The sequence below is a fragment of the Pseudophryne corroboree genome, chromosome 3, assembly GCF_028390025.1.
Source record: "Pseudophryne corroboree isolate aPseCor3 chromosome 3, aPseCor3.hap2, whole genome shotgun sequence".
NCBI lineage: Eukaryota > Metazoa > Chordata > Amphibia > Anura > Myobatrachidae > Pseudophryne > Pseudophryne corroboree.
This window is the reverse complement of record NC_086446.1, coordinates 684053253-684067302: the sequence shown is the minus strand read 5'-3', so window position 1 is coordinate 684067302 and position 14050 is coordinate 684053253. Positions and strand designations below refer to the sequence as shown.

Genomic DNA, 14050 nt, shown 5'->3' with positions numbered 1-14050 from the left:
ATGTGCTTGTCTTTTCCTATCGGGGCCAATGTGTTTGTTTTTCTTCCTCCTCTGACAAAGTGGTTTCTTTTTACCTGTGTGGATATTTGTTTTTTTCATTAGTGGAATTACTTTAGTAGGTTGAAATATAATTAGCCCTCCATGCCCCATTTTTATTCTTCATTTTATATGGCATATTGATGGGGGGGTTTGGCTGTAACACGTTACATCTCTGCTCCCAGCAGAGTAGACCAGCTACCCGGATCCTGCCTTCTTACCCAGTGAAGTGGGTGTTCTGGTGCTTGATAACATATTTGGCATCATTGTTCCCCTGCTGCACAATGGCAAACTGGCTCTGTGCCAGTATCAATGGCTGTGCCAAGCTGGCACAGCTGCCAGAGTCCTTTCTTGGTAATCTCATCATCTAGTGATATAGAAAGCAGAATGTGGGGAACATAACTGCAATGTTAAAAGAAATCCTACAGTCCTTACTTCATTGACATTTTGAGCATTTAATGATGCAGATTTTAAGCATTTTTATTTTGTGAGTTATATTTACCCTCAAACATGCCTCAAATGATTACATGTATTTAATAATGTGTTAGTGAGTGTTGGGGTAGAATTAACTAACACGCTTTTGGCTATGTTTTATTAACCTTTAATTTTGTATCCTGCCCATGTGGCGCCTGCACAAAGCTTGATAAATACAGCCCAAAGTATCCTATATTTCTGAAACAAAACATTGTTCTTCCATCACAAAAAGAAAGAAAACAGACCACACTTTTATTAATAAAATTTTTATTGAAGGGCTATAACAAGTCCGGACATTGCTGTAGCGAGCTCTTGGGAAGTCATCTGCCGGCAAAAACAGAGCCTTAGGTGACACACGGGAGCTCCAAGATGACCGCAGCAGCTGGTGAGGCACTTAATTATGCTCCACCTTCAGCCCCAGGCACTGAAAATTGTGCAGTGTGTGCACTTTACTGCAAGCAGAAAGATATATTACACTAAGTAAGACATGAAATTCTATCTTCAGTTATGAAATAAGATACCTACTCTGCTTTGGTTTGTAACTTTAAAAAAATGTTCAAGCATTGTGATTTGAATGTAAAAACCAAATATTTCAAACGGATTGGCCACAATTTTCAGTAGTAAAACATTGCACTAAAATTAGGTTCTTGTAGGCAGGTCAGGGGAATCACGAAAACAACCTACTCTTACAATTAGCTGAAAAAAGTGGGAAGTACATATATCTGTTCACGTGGGCTTTTACATCTTTCCACGTGATGATTCCAACAGCTATGCTATTATTCATCTACTAATCTGTAGACATGTTAGAACATAAAGACGGTGATATGGCTTCTATTGAAGATGTATAAGCCATTAACATCTTTCTATAATGCTTCTAAATAAGATTAAAAAAAACCCATCATCACTGCTACTAAATGAACATGCTGTCATCATAACACTGTTTCAAGTTTTAAAAAGTATTTAAACATTACATAAGAAAAGGTTTTAAGTTGTTCAAAATGATGTAAAGTCTGGGAACAGTTTAAAGGGGTATTTTTATTTAAAAATAACAAACTAATAAAATATAGTATAAGATATGATATTTAAGCTACAAGAAATATACATACAAGTCTGACTGAATCATTTTGTTATAAATTATCTTTTTTTATATGGGGAAACCTGATGGAAAAGTAAAAGGAGTGCACTATGTAGACCAGAGGTTCTCAAACTCGGTCCTCGGGGGCACACACAGTGCATGTTTTGCAGGTCTCCTCACAGAATCGCAAGTGAAATAATTAGCTCCACCTGTGGACCTTTTAAAATGTGTCAGTGAGTAATTAATACACCTGTGCACCTGCTGGGTTACCTGCAAAACATGCACTGTGTGTGCCCCCGAGGACCAAGTTTGAGAACCTCTGATGTAGACAAACCACAACTAAAGGAAGGCTTTACAAAAAATCAGGACATGAGCCCATTGGGAGATAAGGGTCTAGGTCTAGGACACCTGTGGAGGGCACTGAAACATTGTACCCCAACAGTGTGGGTGAGTGCTGGTTCACTGGTCGCATAAAGTACAAATAAACATTTTTTATACGGTATAGAAGATACTAAAGTACCATACTGGTTTTCTGTTTTTTTCCCCGACAGTTAAAGTAGCAGGTTTGGTCACTACTCCTCTTTCTTTTGTAAACCCTCTTCATCCAAGGGGGGCGCTACATCTCTCCATGGACCTCTTTGTGCTACATAAACGATTTTGAATAGCATAACATGTCATATAAAATTATCATAATACACTTTGTAAGAGGGTTGCAATTATACAAACATCAAAAGAGTTATAAATAATAAGCAAATTAGTAAGTACATGGACTTAGTTGAAGAATGCCATATCTCTCTGACATGGAATTGGGTTAACATGGAGATCACCAATCATAAAACTGAAGACAGGTTTAGGTCCAGTGGTAAGTTTTCACAATAATGAAAATTATAGTAAGAAGCACCAGAAGGGAAATACGTTGGCCAAGGTAGTGATTCCAAAACGTCCTTGAATCACAGCTCCCTACGGTATCAGCATTTACTTCAAGGGGTAGCGATTAAAATACAGTACCACTAGTCAGGATCCTGGCGGTCACAATGCCGACGCCGGAATCCCGAATAGCGGTGAAATCCCGTTGCTGGAATACGGTCGCCACAGGCTATTCTCCCTCTGTGGGTGTCCACTTCACCCATAGAGGGAGAATATAACCTATAAAGCAAGGGGCTTTCTAGTGCTCGCCCCACTGCCGGCATACTAGTGGCCGGGATGCAACTGTCGCATTACGGCAGCCGGTCATTCCTAATTAATCCACTTCAAGGCAACCCTAGGACAAATGTTTCTTAATGAGAAATTTGCAAAGATTGTCAAATTAAGTAAATTGTGCTACTGCCATCCTTAGCTCCAGTTGTGTAGTGGTGGACATGGCTGTGCTTCTGGTTGCCCACATATTTTATTAACAGCCACCAGCACTGGTTTTACAGACCATAAAAATTGTGAGTAGGTCCTGGACTGCCAACCTGTGGAATCCCAGGTTAGGAACGACTGGTATAAGGTGTTAATAGTAACATACTGTATGTCAATTCATATGTTCAACAGTGTTTGCGCAGAAAGTGGGAGAATGTAATTATCAGATACTCCTGGTTACCAGTCATATGGCCTGATTTATAGGCATATAGTTATGTGTCTGCTCTGGTGTTTGTTGTCAGAGCCGCGGCTGTGATAATATGCAAATGTTAGTTGTACTCTTCCCCTAGTGCACAGACGTGCGTCTGAATGCAAGCACTGAGATGCCCACTTTCTGGTTCTCTGCACACATAACATCCCTGGTGAACCATCAACACTTGCACCAGCTGTATGGCAGGTGCAATTTCCCCAACCGACTATGGCCTATGTTGCAGCAGCTGGTCTGGGAACACAGCCACATTCCCTGATATGCCTGCGTCACTCCCATTATTATTATTTTTTACGTTCACATAGGCAACCTCCCAGGAAGGCCAATCCCTTTGCCACTCCATTTCTGATACTATCTGTCCCGATCGCAACAGCACCTTTGTGTACACACTGTGTGTAACGCAGGCTCCTCCAGGGCCTGCGTTACCTTCGGCATTGCATGCAATTCGTGAGCATCTCTGAATCAGGCCCAAATTGTATAATCTAAACAGACTCCAAATAGTTACCAATGAGGCAACTCAAAAAGAAGATGTTACATTTTGGACTGAGTTACAAAGTAATGGTGGTGGGGGGCAAACCAGATTGCCAATTGGATCAAGTGAGATTGTAGCACAGCCTTGTAATAACTGGAGGACCGTTACGCTCATGATCTGTGGATTTTTTTTATGTTTTTTTTTTAACTTCATTAATTATTAGGTATTTTCAAAATAAAAAATTACAATAACAATATAAACACCTTCTCTTGTTTTTATTTTCTGTTTATTTGGCAAAAAGTGAGGTCCAAGATGTCCGAGTATAAGCAAATGAGGAAGGATGTCCTTGTGGAGCTGTGCGAGGACAGAGGGATTGCCAGCACCAACAAGACCAAGGATCAGCTGGTCCAAACACTCCAAGAAGCTGACAAGAGGCAGGATGTGGAGAGTGATCAGACTGAGACCAAAGTGCGCTGTCTTGGAGTAATCCTTGACTCCTCCCTCTCCTTTAAACCACACATTTAGCACCTCTCGTAAACCTGCCGTTTTCATCTAAAAAATATTTCCGAGATCAAACACTTTCTGACCCAGGATGCTACTGAGACTCTTATCCACCCACTGGTCATCTGTAGACTGGACTGCTCTAATCTCCTCCTGACTGGCATTCCTGACAAATACCTCTCTCCACTCCAATCTATCCTCAATGCTGCTGCCCAGCTTATTTTCCTCACCAAAAGCACTACATCCACCTCTCCTCTCTTACAAGACCTCTCCCCTTCCCTTTCAGAATCCATTTCAAGCTTCTCACACTCACTTACAAAGAACTCACCCACTCCTCTCCCATCTACATCTCTGACCTTATCTCCCTTTACACTCCCACCCATCCTCTTCGCTCTGCTAATGCACGCAGACTCTTCTGCCTACTGATTACTTCCTCCCATTCCTGCCTCCAAGAGTTTTCACGTGCTGCTCCATTTCTCTGGAATTCCCTCTACCCCTCACTCTCCACCTCTCTACATAACTTCAAACGGGCTCTCAAGACCCACTTCTTCACCAAACCCAGCCAAATCTCATCCTAACCCTCTGTTCCATGCTCTCTATGTACCCCATCTGTGTCACCCCTGTCTGTCTACCCCTCCCCTTTAGAATGTAAGCTCTCACGAGTAGGGCCCTCTTACCTCATGTGCTTATCCTTTTTCTTACTTTAATAATCTTCAACTGCACCAAATCCAGCAGTCTTCTGCCACCTGATACTTATTCCAGTGTCATCTGCTAATGTGGCTATGTTTATTTACCATGTACTTGTCCTATATTGTCTTCAACTGTAAGTTGCTGTTTTCCAGTTTTGATTATTTGTTTATGTACTCTGTAATTGGGTGCTGCGGAACCCTTGTGGTGCCATATAAATAAAGGATAATAGTAATAATAATAATAATAATAATAATAATAAAAAGTGAGGGGGAAAACAACAATATAAAGTAAAAAAACAATGAACAATGAGCCGGAAACATATTCAAACCAACTGGGAACACAGAGGCATAATTAGACATAAATAAAATATAGTGAATATACAGTAGGTATCAGCAAAGTGATTGTAGTTGCCGGCAACAGCATTAGTGTGGTTTACAACTTTATGCTAATGTCAGTATCCACTCAACTAAGGCTGGGGATCGTACGTGTGCAAGCAGAAATCTGTACTGCGTTTATGCATTTGCAATAGCCTCATGCTAATTATAGCACATATACCTAAAACCCTTCCCTAAATGCATAGGGGGTAATTCCAAGTTGATCGCAGCAGGATTTTTGATAGCAATTGGGCAAAACCATGTGCACTGCAGGGGAGGCAGATATAACATGTGCAGAGAGAGTTAGATTTGGGTGTGGTGAGTTCAATCTGCAATCTAAATTGCAGTGTAAAAATAAAGCAGCCAGTATTTACCCTGCACAGAAATAAAATAACCCACCCAAATCTAACTGTTTCTGCACATGTTATATCTGCCTCCCCTGCAGTACACATGGTTTTGCCCAATTGCTATCAAAAATGCTGCTGCGATCAACTTGGAATTACCCCCATAGCTCAGAATTGCATGGAACTTGATACACAACATTGACACTCCAACAAGTCATGGTGGTTAATTGCAATCACTTGCCACAGCGCAGTTATGCACCAAAATGCCCAATTCCAGCTCTGTGAGCTGCTGGCCATGCCCCCAGTCCCTCTGGCTCACTGGAATAGACGCTGATCTATACTAAGTAGAGCAGCCAGTGATACGGAACCTCCCCAACTGCCTCCCCTGCCCTATTGTGGGAGGACGGGGCCTACCCCAAAAAACGGGACTGTCCCGTGAAAATTGGGACAGTTGGGAGGTATGGTGTTACTCAGAATCTGCCCATGTATGTGCAGATGGAAAAACATCTGTTAGCACATACAGATGTAGTCCTTCTCATTGTGGGTGCAAAGTCACACGTGATTAGCTTGCTGCAGCAAGTGTACACCAGAGATGTAAGGTGAGGTAAATGGCTCAGGAGGCACTAGTTAGAACCAGAGCCAGATTTACACACAATATATGAGCCCAAGGGTTCACGTGGGCATTACATAAAGGTGAAGCAGTATATACAGCTAGAAATCTGGTGACTTTCACCTGCCATAGACTTTTACTCCAGAGTTTTGACTATAATAATTATTAGCATAATACAAAGAAGATATTTATAATATATTCTTTGTATTTTTCATGTACTTTATATAGTCAAAACTCTGGTGTATACGTTAGTATTACAAGAAAGGCTCTACCTTATCTCACCGCACGTCACTGGTGTGAAAAAAATATAGAGGAATTAATGTCAACGTCTGCAAAGGGTAGTAGTGACCAAGGTTAATTTAGTCCAACCACTTATGTTTATTATTTTGATACCATTAATATATTTCCATAAGATATTACTAAGTTGATTTTCTGCGCCTTTTTAACAAATTGCAATAAAAGTTATATAGTAAAACAGAAGGTATATATATGATATATGTGACCAACAATAGATGGACAAGGTCATAAAATAATTTAGACCTCAAGTGTACCACTTTAAATAACTCCCCTTTTCCATATAGTGACAGTGAAATATTACATCTGAAGGTACAGCTGATAACTGTCAGTTATATACCAAAGCTGAGTGACATCACAGAGGCTGTCTAGGCTATTAGCCAGTCAGAAGGTCAGCCTACTGAGGTGATAAATCTCAACCTGGCTGCATCCACCACTAAAATCTCACTATCTCTTTTTTTTTTTAACTCTTTATTTGTGTACTAAGAGGTCATAGATACAACATATAGAAGTACAATAACAAGGAATACTGTACTCTCAATTTTACGTAAAACTATAAAATACTGTTGTAGATTAAACATAGTCACAAAGATTGGAAAGAAGAACAGGAATAATGAAGGAGAAGGGGGAGGGAGAGAGAAGAAAGAAAAAATAGGATTTTGGTACCTACCGGTAAATCCTTTTCTCGTAGTCCGTAAAGGATGCTGGGGTCCACATTAGTACCATGGGGTATAGATGGGTCCACCAGGAGCCACTGGCACTTTAAGAGTTTGAGAGTGTGGACTGGCTCCTCCCTCTATGCCCCTCCTACCAGACTCAGTCTAGAAACTGTACCTGAGGAGACAACATACTTCGACAGAAGGACTTAACACAGATAGTGGTGAGATTCATACCAGCTCACACATACAAGGCACGTCAAGACAACTAGCTTGAACTACACAGCAACAGCTGAAACATTACTTACCAAGTAACAATGCAGTACTCAACTAAAACGAAGTTGTACTGAACCAAAAAACAATTGCAGGAAAACGAAGCGCTGGGCGGGCGCCCAGCATCCTCTACGGACTACGAGAAAAGGATTTACCAGTAGGTACCAAAATCCTATTTTCTCTTACGTCCGAGAGGATGCTGGGGTCCACATTAGTATCATGGGGATGTACCAAAGCTCCCAGAACGGGAGGGAGAGTGCGGAGGCTCCTGCAGAACTGATTGACTGAACTTCAGATCATCAGAGGCCAAAGTATCGAACTTGTAAAACTTAGCAAATGTGTTCGACCCAGACCAAGTTGCAGCTCGGCAAAGTTGCACTGCCGAGACACCCCGGGCAGCCGCCCAGGAAGACCCCACCTTACGAGTAGAATGGGCCTTAACAGATTTTGGACACGGCAGTCCTCCCGTAGAATAAGCCTGCTGGATAGTGAACCTAATCCAGCGAGAAATAATCTGCTTAGAAGCAGGACACCCAATTTTCTTGAGATCATAGAGGACAAACAGAGAGTCCGACTTCCTGTGACGAGAAGTTCTCTTCACATATATCTTCAGAGCCCTCACGACATCCAAGAACTTTGAAGTAATTAAGGAGTCAGTAGCCACCGGCACCACAATAGGTTGATTGATATGAAATGCCGACACAACCTTCAGAAGTAACTGCTGACGAGTCCGGAGCTCAGCTCTATCTTCGTGGAAGATCAAGTAAGGGCTTTTACAGGATAAAGCCCCCAGCTCGGACACACGCCTAGCAGAAGCCAAGGCCAACAGAGTGACCGCCTTCCATGTAAGAAATTTGACCTCCACCTCCTGTAGAGGTTCAAACCAATCCGACTGGAGGAACTGCAACACCACGTTAAGGTACCAAGGCGCCGTAGGCAGTACAAAGGGAGGTTGGATATGCAGAACTCCCTTCAAAAAGGTCTGAACCTCAGGGAGGTGAGCCTATTGTTTCTGAAAGAAAATGGATAGGGCTGAGATCTGGACCTTCACAGATCCCAACCTCAGACCCATATTACAGGACGAGGAGGAAACGTCCCAGGTGAAACTCCACCGTAGGAAACTTCTTGGACTCACACCAAGAGTCATATTTCTTCCAAATACGATGGTAATGTTTAGACATTACCCCTTTCCTAGCCTGTATGAGGGTAGGAATAACCTTCTTTGGAATGCCCTTCCGAGCAAGAATCAGGCGCTCAACTTCCATGCCGTCAAACGTAGCCGCGGTAAGTCTTGATAGGCGAACGGCCCCTGCTGCAGCAGTTCTTCCCGAAGAGGAAGAGGCCTCGGCTCTTCTTGCAGTAGATTCAGAAGGTCCGCGTACCAAGCCCTTCTTGGCCAATCTGGGGCAATGAGGATCGCTTGAACCCTTGTTCTCCTTATGAGCTTTAGGATTCTTGGGATGAGTGGGAGTGGTGGAAACTCGTACACTGACTGGAACACCCACGGAGACACCAGGGCGTCCACTGCCACTGCCTGTGGGTCCCTCGACCTGGAACAATAATGCCGAAGCTTCTTGTTGAGACGAGAGGCCATCATGTCTATTTGGGGCAATCCCCAAAGATCTGTTATTTCCTTGAACACCTCCGGATGGAGTCCCCACTCTCCTGGATGGAGATCGTGTCTGCTGAGGAAGTCTGCTTCCCAGTTGTCTACTCCCGGAATGAAGATGGCTAACAGCGCTAATGCGTGTTTTTCTGTCCAGAGGAGTATCCTTGTCACCCATGACATTGCCACTCTGCTCTTCGTTCCGCCCTGTCGGTTTATGTAAGCCACTGTTGTTACGTTGTCCGACTGCACTTGGATGGCCCAATTTCTCAGAAGAGGGGCCGCCTGAAGAAGACCGTTGTAGACGGCTCTTAGTTCCAGGATGTTGATGGGCAGGCCGGCTTCCAGGCTTGACCACCGTCCTTGGAAGGTTACCCCTTGAGTGACTGCTCCCCAGCCCCGGAGGCTCGCATCCGTTGTTAGCAGGACCCAGTCCTGAATCCCGAACCTGCGGCTTTCTAGGAGGTGAGACAACTGGAGCCACCAGAGGAGAGAAATCCTTGCCCTTGGCGACAGACGAATTCTCTGATGCATGTGGAGGTGAGATCCCGACCACTTGTCCAGGAGATCCAGTTGGAAGGACCGAGCATGGAACCTCCCGTACTGGAGAGCCTCGTAGGAGGCCACCACCATTCCCAATAGGCGAATGCATTGATTAACTGACACCCGGGGTGGCCTCAAGACATCCCGGACCATAGATTGGATCACCAACGCCTTGTCCCGCGGAAGAAACACCCTCTGCACTTCCGTATCCAGGATCATTCCCAGAAATGACAATCTCTGGGTTGGTTCCAAATGTGACTATGGAAAATTCAGAATCCACCTGTGACTCTGGAGCAGTCGCGTTGTGAGAACAATGGACTGCAGCAGCTTCTCCTTGGACGATGCCTTTATCAGGAGATCGTCCAGATAAGGAATGATGTTCACACCCTGCTTGCGGAGTAGTATCATAATTTCCGCCATCACCTTGGTAAACACCCTTGGTGATGTGGAGAGGCCGAAAGGCAGGGCCTGGAACTGGGGTAATTCAGATCTGATCGCTGCTGTGCATTTTCGCAAAGCGGGCAATTAGGTCCTAACTGTGCACAGTAGTGGATCTTGTCACGGGCATGCAGGACTTTTGCCCGGGGCGCCGCCTTCTGGAGGGCGCAGGGCGCCATCCGGAAGGCGCAGCACCAGAGCAAGATCCGCTGCTGCTGTGTGCCCCCCGCTGCCGCTGGCCGCTGCCCCCCGCTGCCGCTGTCCACTGTGAAGGGAAACTAGACGCGTACGCGTCTAGTTTCCCTTCGTGGAGAGGTCCTTTAATGTGCGGTGCACGATGACGTCATCGCGCACCGCACAGCAAAGGTCCTCTCCACAAAGGGAAACTAGACGCGTAGCGTCTAGTTCCCTTCGTGGAGAGGACCTTTGCTGTGCGGTGCGCGATGACGTCATCGTGCATTGCATATCATTTCAGTCTGTACAGGGGGCGTAAATGACCACGCCCCCTGTACGAAGCCACGCCCCTATTGCCGCCCCCGGGGCGCACAGAGCCCCAGAACCGGCCCTGACTGTGCATGCGTGTGCACCGCAATGTGCACGTGCGCCGGACAACAACGGGCATGGGCGTTTGCAAGGCGAGTGACAGGAAGAAACTATTTGTGGGTGGTAACTGAGCGTTTACAGGGAGTGTCTGGAAAAAGGCAGGCGTTCCCAAGCTGTTTCAGGGAGGGTGTCTGACATCATCTCCGTCCCCGATCAGCCTGTTCTCATCGCACTAGAGGAGTAAGTCCTCGGTTGCACAGAGACTGCACAAAGTGGATTTTCGCCGCTCGGCATACACATGCAATTGCACACTTGCACAGCGAATTTACACTCCCCCTGGAGGCAGCGAGTATCTGATCGCTGGACAGCAAAATTAGCAGCCCAGCGATCAGATCTGAATTACCCCCTATATTTGAACACATTCTGTGGCAATCATTACTATACATATGCAGTTGGTTTCTGTGTTATGTAAACTGTAATTTTGTTTTTGAAGATTATTCAACTCTGAGTTTGCTTGTCATCTTTAAAGTGCTTTATTATCACTGTTAAATTCAACCTTTCTTTGTGACTGTGTGTCAGTGGTGTATTTTCTACTCTGTTGTATTCACCTGTCAATAAAAACTTCTGAAAAAAAAATAAGAAGAAAAAGCTTATCTTAAACTGTAAAAATAGGATTTTAATTACCTACCGGTAAATCCTTTTCTCGTAGTCCGTAGAGGATGCTGGGGTCCACATTAGTACCATGGGGTATAGACGGGTCCACTAGGAGCCATAGGCACTTTAAGAGTTTAATAGTGTGGTCTGGCTCCTCCCGCTATGCCCCTCCTACCAGAATCAGTCTAGAAACTGTGCCTGAGGAGACGGACATACTTCGAGAGAAGTAAATACACAGATAGTGGTGAGATTCACAGCAGCTCACACGTAACAAGGCAAACCAAGCCAACTAGCTTGAACAAGTCAGCAACAGCTGAACAACAGTACTTAACCAAGTAATAATGCAGTACTTAACCAAGTAACAAGGTAGTACCGAACCAAGTAACAACTGCAGGAGAGCGAAGCGCTGGGCAGGCACCCAGAATCCTCTACGGGCTACAAGAAAAGGATTTACCGGTAGGTAATTAAAATCCTATCCTATCTTACGTCGTAGAGGATGCTGGGGTCCACATTAGTACCATGGGGATGTACCAAAGCTCCCAGTACGGGAGGGAGAGCGCGGAGGCTCCTGCAGAACCGATTGACCAAACCTTAGGTCCTCAGAGGCCAAAGTATCGAACTTGTAGAACTTAGCAAACGTGTTCGACCATGACCAAGTAGCCGCTCGGCAAAGCTGTAAAGCCGAGACACCCCGGGCAGCCGCCCAGGAAGAACCCACCTTATGAGTAAAGTGGGCCTTAACAGATTTTGAACATGGCAATCCTGCCGTAGAATAAGCATGCTGGATAGTGAACCTGATCCAGCGAGAAATCGTCTGCTTAGAAGCAGGATACCCAATTTTGTTGGGATCATAAAGGACAGAGAGTCCGACTTTCTGTGACGAGAAGTTCTCTTCACATAAATCTTCAAAGCCCTCGTAACATGCAAGGAGTTTGAGGTAATTGAGGAGTCAGTAGCTACTGGCACCACAATAGGTTGGTTGATAAGAAAAGCCGACAAAACCTTTGGAAGAAACTGCTGACGCTTCCTGAGCCCAGCTCTATCTTCATGGAAAATTAAGTAGGGGCTTTTGCAGGACAATGCCCCCAATTCAGACACACGTCTAGCAGATGCTAATGCCAACAGTGTGACCGCCTTCCAAGTGAGAAACTTAACCTGCAACATCACGTTAAGATCCCAAGGTGCCGTAGGAGGCACAAAGGGAGGCTAGATGTGCAGCACCCCTTTCAAGAAAGTCTGAACCTCAGGGAGGGAAGCCAACTGTTTCTGGAAGAAAATGGACAAGGCCGAAATCTGGACTTTTATGGAGCCCAAACGTAGGCCCACATCCACACCTACTTGCAGGAAGAGGAGAAACCGCCCAAGTTGGAACTCCACCGTAGGAAACTTCTTGGATTCACACCAAGACACATACTTTTTCCAAATGCGATGGTAATGTTTAGACGTTACTCCTTTCCTAGCCTGGATCAGGGTAGGAAGAACCTTTTTCAAAATGCCTTTCTGAGCTAAGATCTGGCGTTCAACCTCCATGCCATCAAATGTAGCCGTGGTAAGTCATGATAAGCGAACAGCCCCTGTTGCAGAAGGTCCTCTCGAAGAGGAAGAGGCCTCGAATCTTCCAGCAGTAACTCCAGAAGATCCGCGTACCCAGTCCGTCTTGACCAGTCTGGAGCAATGAGGATCGCCTGAACTCTTGTTCTTTTGATTATTTTGAGAATCCTTGGGATGAGTGGAAGTGGAGGGAACACAAACACTGAGTTCAACACCCACGGAGTTAACAGGGCGTCCACCGCCACTGCCTGTGGATCCCTCGACCTGGAACAATACCTCCGAAGCTTCTTGTTGAGGCATGAGGCCATCATGTCTATTTGAGGTACACCCCAAAGACTTGTCACCTCTGCAAACACCTCTGGGTGGAGGCCCCACTCTCCCGGATGGAGATCGTGTCTGCTGAGGAAGTCCTTGTCAGTTTATGTAGGCCACTGTCGTTACATTGTCCGACTGAACTTGAATGGCCCGATCTTTTAGAAGATGCAACGCCTGTAAAAGACCGTTGTACATGGCTCTTAGTTCCAGAATGTTTATCGAGGGATGGATTCCAGATTTGACCACCTTCCTTGGAAGTTTTTCCCCTGGTTGACTGCTCCCCTGCCTCTGAGATTTGCAAAAGTGGGTAGAAGGATCCAATTCTGAATCCCGAACCTGCGGCCCTCTAGTAGGTGAGAAGTTTGCAGCCACCAGAGGAGCGAGATTCTGGCTTTTGGCGACAGACGTATCCTCTGGTGCATGTGAAGATGAGATCCCGACCATTTGTCCTGGAGATCCAGCTGGAAAGACCGCGCATGAAATCTTCTGTACTGTAGAGCCTCGTAGGAAGCAACCATCTTCCCCAGAAGGCGAATGCACTGATGACAAGACAAAAAAAGGGATTACCAGCGCTGGCTGATCATGCTTATGAAATATAAAAAACAATCTATGTTCCAAAAGGCTTATAATTAAAAAAACATATTTATTTCACATGTATAATCTTATAAAATAAAAGAATAAAAGGTGAATAAAAATAGTCGATAAATTTGCCACAATATCTGAATTACTTATATATCCACATTTGGCTATTAGTAGTACTCAAGGGGACTGGGATCACTTGGAGATGTCCATCACTAATCGGTTATTTTTGCATAAAGCCGATAATTTTGCAGATGTGAGGTATTTACCAGTGATCCTGAGAGCAGATAATGTCCACCTGATGTGTAGCTGGATCAATTGTCCTCTTTGGCATGTAGGATTAAATCCGGAAGGTGGACGCTGTTAATGTAATGTCCCAAATGGTATGCACCAGAGTATCAGCAAAGCCAGTG

The 14050-nt window shown here is 44.9% G+C and overlaps 1 long non-coding RNA gene across 1 annotated transcript in view; it reads right to left on the bottom strand.

Moving 5' to 3' along the window:
• Window positions 1-760: 760 nt before the first annotated feature.
• LOC135056599 (uncharacterized) overlaps window positions 761-14050 on the bottom strand; it is a 112489-nt gene continuing 99199 nt past the window's right edge. Inside the window, exons 2-3 of the long non-coding RNA XR_010244023.1 lie at window positions 2106-2228; window positions 761-962 (exon numbers count right to left, since the gene is read on the bottom strand). This is a non-coding gene — a long non-coding RNA (uncharacterized LOC135056599). The remainder of the gene's footprint in view (window positions 963-2105; window positions 2229-14050) is intronic.